Here is a 5,786-nt window from a genome sequence, read left to right as displayed (position 1 = left end):
TCCCTTCAAGTCAGACGTCTCTAATAATGTGAACCCTTGTCTTGAGGGGAGGGCGAGAATGAAAAACTCGGAGAAGAAATTAGTCCACTACTGAGATTTTGATTACATCTCTCTCCTCTCTTTAATGGAGGATTTAGGGCGAGGTTGCAGGGTGCGAAGTGTCGGACGAGTTTTTTGTAGCAATTAAAGCGGAGAGGGATTGAATGCTAAGAAAGAGATCATTTATTTGAGTTTCAAACTCCGTCACTCGCCCCCTTCCTGCTCTTCCAATAGCTCAACCACTTCTTATCGAAGTAGAAAAGAACATGTATACGTAGGTGCTCCTCCAAATGATCCTGTAGTGAACAAACTACAAAGGAATTTAAGAAAGTCATTTGGAAATACTTGTTTTCAAACAGAGCTCATAAATTGTGCGAAATATTGATAACGACTTGTAGTCCAGGCCAGTCGGTCATCTGGAGCAGTCGTATATCTATCTCCTGTCTCTGGCCAAGATAGACGACTCGTCCGAATGGCGTTGAAATCCTAAACCTATACATCAAAAACTATTGCATGAACAGACTGCCATCAACGGATATTGTCATCTATTCCGCACCGGCACCAAAAATTTCAGAGATCTCAAGCCTTTTTCTCGTCTTTCCCGTGAACGGACCTGTTGGTTGATTCATTTGTGTGGTCGTCTGTTGCAATATTGCCACCCATCTCGCCATTGTTGGACATTCCAAGGCAGGACTTGTCGATTCTTGAGAGGGGAAACATTTCCCAGTTCTCTCCTCCTCCTCTAACCAGACGAAAGATTTATTGCGAATATTCCAAATGGCCGCATTTCTCGACCAGTTTATGGCTGTTAAACCAACAAGGAAGGCATTACAAAACATTAAATTTGGCTACGCACCAACGTGAGTGTGACCATCGATAGCGATCGCAATCACTTAAGGGCAACTAATGTCATTTCTTCACCCAGATTTCAGAGATACATCTCAAGCTAATGGTACTGAAATTACAAGGGTTGCTTACAATACCATCAGTTAGCAACTCATTGTCAATTTTGATTTGTTTTTTTTGAAGCGATATAAATCAGACGTGGATCTGATCGCCACCCTGAGTAAGGTCAGTGAATGCATTACATTGATTGAGGAGGGGTGTCTGAGATGGGATTTGCGCCCCCCCCCTCCCTAGAAGAGAGCCCTCAGACCCGGGGAACAAGGAACGAGGACCGAGACAGTGCAGGTAATCAATATGGGTCATTTGAGACAGTTTAAGAGCATGTTTTAGGGCTCTAAAATAGATGGTTTGATAGAAAAATTCGGCACTGGCGATTTCTATTTTCTGCATCTCTTGTTCATGATTAGTGTGAAAAAACTAAACTCTGGAATTAGACGTTGCTTGAGAATATAGAGCGATCCAGTGGTTTGAGGACTTCCGAGAAAGTGCTTGACTGACGAAACAGGAGATTTGAGGTTGATTTCAATTGAGGGGATTCATTTTTTTGTCATTGAAGAACTAATTAGTATTCAGAGCAGAGAGGGAAAGAGTTTCGAGGAGTGAAAAAACTCATTTACAACAGATCAAGTAGAAAAATCCGGGAGAGGGGACGCCAGGCCAGGCAAGCAGCGAGCACCATGCCAAACTAGCCATAATACGTTTCCCACCATTAAAAAGCCATTCAATGAATTGAATATTGTAATGTGCTCGCCATTAGAGCAATCTCCACGAAGGCTAATCCCTTCCCAGTTTGCTTTTTTTCTTTTATTTCCCACCTTATTTCAGGGGCGCTGATATTTGCATACTGTGTGGATCAGTTGCCTATCAAGGCGGTGTAGGAATAACCCACACTCAGCATTCGCAAAAAATGTGATGACTGGAAATAGAGCTTAGGTGGAGAAGCAAAACTAACAGGAAAATTAAGCCTAATTGCTTGGCATTTCCAACCAATGTAGAGTATGAATCGTTTGAATCTATCCACGAACATAGGAGTGGTCACGAGAATGATCATCCGTTGCTAAAGCAGTAATAATGGTGGCGGTATCAATTTCATTTCCTCTTATTATGCCTAGTTACCTCCAGCTCCACCTTCACCTTGGTACGGGTCTACTGAAGTTCTGGCTTGCCTTGGTGTACTGTTATGGTTCGTCGACGGCCTGTTAAATGAGTCAGAGAGGAAGTTTAGGTTGTTGCCCTTTCGATTCATGAAGATGGACTCTTTGGCCTCAGCTCTGACAACTGTTAGCAAGGAGGCATGATGATGATGATGATAATCATCAGAAGGATGGCGGCAACGACGATCGACGACCCTCTCATTTGGTGGGTCTGGTCTTCAATCTCCACAAACCACGTTTGTAACAGTTTCAGCCCTGAAATGTCTACTCATCTCCCCACAGCAACTCTCTGATCTCCTTTTTTTCTTCCCCACATATCCTCTCTTTAGAGCGTTGGGGTTCCTCAAGGAAATCTCCTCGGTCCCCCGTCCCCTATTTTTGTTCTTTGGTTCGTTGATGCCAGACACAAGACCAACAATATATGAGGCCTTTCCATCCCTGAACGAATATCCCTCTCAGCTAAGACTTGGTGCTCTTCTCTTAAATGGTGGCAAGCTCTTATCCCATTTTAAGTTAGACGTGTGGCGTTGCGGAGGGCTGCTTTAGCATCCGTTGACCCGTCTTTGAAGGCAAGTTATGAGTTCTGCAATAAAGGTTTGGCTTTGCAAAAGAGAATTGCATCCATTTGGAGGGCAATTAAGGTTTAGGGCTCACTTGATACAGATTTCACTGGGGAAGTTGTCGTTTTTTAGACACAAGCAAAGTCGACGTGGATGATGGCCCAAGAAGAGGCCGCAAAATTGGGTAATTTTGTGGAGCACTCACAAGTGAATACGTAGAGAGTGTACTACCTTGGAGTACGACGCTGTCTGTTTGCGCTATAGGTTTAAAAGAGGATGCTGTGTACAGCGTGCATATTGTAGATACTGGGGAACTGATTATTATGTTTCAGGCCATCACAATTATGTCATATTTGAAAAAGGTGCAAAGATCACCAAATCACCCTCTCAGAGACAATTTTCTAGTTAAAGCAAGTAGGATTAGTCAAACGAGAGCACCACGTCAATTTGTCTCGACTCCAGACTGAATAGATCGAGCGACCCACACCATATTCCCAGACAATGGGCTCAATTTCATTACAAACCAATTACAAGAATTGGTTCTACTTGTCTCGGCTCGAAAAACCATTGGTCATTGAGAAAACCCCTCCTCAATGAGCATGCAAGAACAAAATCATGTGGTCTGGGAGGCTCTACCTACTGCAGAGATGGATCTATCCATCGCTGGTCCAGAATGGAGCCGTAACAATTATTGAGAAGGCTCTTCTTGTCTTGGAATTGAAAATGACCAGGGTAGAAAGAAAGAGCAAGAGGATGACGGTGAAGAAGGAAAAAAATGATTGGAAATGGTGTGCCTGAACATGTGATTTGGTCATGCTTGAATTGCTCATGTTTACATATTTTGTGGGTTTAAACGAGAAGAAAAAGAACGTGAGTGCATTTAGACTTGCTATCAACGAGTTCCCACGAAGCAATGACGTATAGTAATTAGTCGCGACGGGGAAATTGACTCTCATTTAATGTTCGGGATGATGCATATTCCTGGTCGGCCACTTCAGCTACTTCCACTACTTCAATTGCCGAGGCTGACGAGAAAAATTACTTTGCCAACATCATCGTCATGGGTGGCGGGCGTCATTTATTACCACTCTATCAAGCCACACTCTACTTCTATCCACAGATCTGGCATCAAGAGATCAGCCAACGAAACAGAAATATGCAATCCATTTCCTTTTACTTGGATTTGAAGTGGATCCATTGTTGAAATGTGTGTGAAGCAAGCTACTCATCAGATGTTATCAAAGAGCAAAATCAAGTACAGTAATGTTCAAAAAAATCTATATCTATGCCAATATCTATGTTATTGATTGCGGATCCGATATTAACAAAAGCCGCCAACAAACAAGCCTTCAAATTGGCTCATATCTACCATATCTTAACAGGCCTGGTCGTTCGTTCGTCGTTCTTTCATATGGATAGTCGAGTGGTTGGTGTTGACTTGAGGTGCAGGTGGGGTTCAAGACTAACTAATAGGGGAGCTCAGTATATCTCTCTGGTGAGGAGTGGGACGAAGAGACACTTCAGTGAAGGATCTCAAACATATTGATGAGCCATAACGCCGATAAGGAGGGCCCCTCTACTCTACAAAATCGTTTGCTGGGGCATGTTAAAAAACAGAGAGGCCCGAAAATCTGAAATGCAAGATGTAGTAGAGCAGAGGGCACCTCTCCTAAGAATCATAATTGGCATGAGACCAAACAACATTTTTGACATTTCAATGTCAAGGTGACCTCTGGATTCCGCACCGTGTTCTAATTGGCATTGAGCGCTTGCGAAGTGGATGATAGCTTGCGTAAGATAAAGATAATTATCAGATATTCCACCTCAGTGATGCATGCAAACCTCCGCTAATGAAGGGACCTGAGTTGAAACCTGGCCAAAATGCTGCAAAGGGTCCTAGTTTTTTGCACACTGGAGAACGTGCTTGTACCCCGGGGGAATATTTTTTTTTTTGCTAAATAAAAGAGCCAACGTGTCTGCTGCAGTTTTTTGTACGTATTTTTTCCCCTCAGTTCAAACCATTTGGCACAGTTTCATTTCATAATATCTTCCCAGGGTGCTTAAAAGATGAGCCGAGTAGCCAACCAACAACCATCAGACGAACCACAGACACCCGAAAGGCAAATGAAACAGAGATTGGACAGCATTCCAGACCTAGAAATGAAATAATGTCTACAAGGGTCAGCTGAACGAACGGGAATCTCTCTTCTGCTCTTTTACTATTGGCCACTCCGATGTTGGTGTGTAAAGAATCGGAATGTCCAAAGAATGCTTGCCGTCTTTGAAACTGCGGTCCAAATCTGAAACTGAATGAATCTGTAGATATTTGAACGTAGCGCTTTTCTTGTCTAGAATTGCAAGTGTGTTTTGCACCTGCTTTTGAGAGCTAAAATTGTGGCTCGCATCACGAAATTTGGTCCGGGAAAGCATCGGAAGCTTTTCGTGCTTTTTTGCGGCCGGACCAAACTGGTGCGGAAAATACCATATGAAAAAAATAAAACATTTTGCTCTTGAAAATGAAGAAACTCTCTCTCAATTATTGTCATTATCATTTTGCAAGATTTTCTTCTTCTCTTATTCGGTGGTACTTGGAAGGTGCGCAGGGTCACCATGTGCATTCTTGAAATAAAGTCTACCCATCCTCCTCTCCATTTGTCTTCGTTCTTGGTGAGAAAGATGAAATGCAAATCCAGCAGAGGCAGAGGGCTCGACTGTCTTCATGGCAACCCTGCAAAGAGTCGGCTGGCCGTATCAAAATGTTAATCTTGACATCTGAAGACATTTTGCACGGAAAAGTAAAGGCAAAGGGCCAAATCACCTACAATCATACCAGTGAGGCCGAGAAGTCAAAACTCCGAGGTCTTTGGGGATGGTGCCCCGCACACATGGATTGTCAAAGTTGAGGCACACTTCAAACCGCTCAAATGAATCCAGCCCTCTATGTCCTATTTTTGTCAACTTGGTTCAGGGATCGGCGAGGTTATTTCATTAACAGGTACATGCCATCCTCTCATTAAGTCCATTCTACTCTACTTTGGTGGTTGAAAATTCCCGGCTGGTGGAATTGACTTTTGTTTCAGAGCTCCAAGTGGCAGATGAGATTCATTTGAACGATAACTTTGCCCTC

At 43.2% G+C, this 5,786-nt stretch overlaps 1 long non-coding RNA gene across 1 annotated transcript; it reads left to right on the top strand.

Annotated features, from left to right (window-relative positions):
• The first annotated feature begins 446 nt into the window (after nt 1-446).
• Nucleotides 447-5,161, top strand: LOC131885712 (uncharacterized). The gene is made up of 3 exons (XR_009373862.1): nt 447-899; nt 965-991; nt 1,069-5,161. It is a non-coding gene; the product is annotated as an uncharacterized LOC131885712 (long non-coding RNA).
• The last annotated feature ends 625 nt before the right edge of the window (nt 5,162-5,786 follow it).

Source organism: Tigriopus californicus, chromosome 8 (assembly GCF_007210705.1).
Source record: "Tigriopus californicus strain San Diego chromosome 8, Tcal_SD_v2.1, whole genome shotgun sequence".
NCBI lineage: Eukaryota > Metazoa > Arthropoda > Copepoda > Harpacticoida > Harpacticidae > Tigriopus > Tigriopus californicus.
Note: the sequence above shows the minus strand (reverse complement) of the source record. Positions and strands in the feature narration are given on the sequence as shown.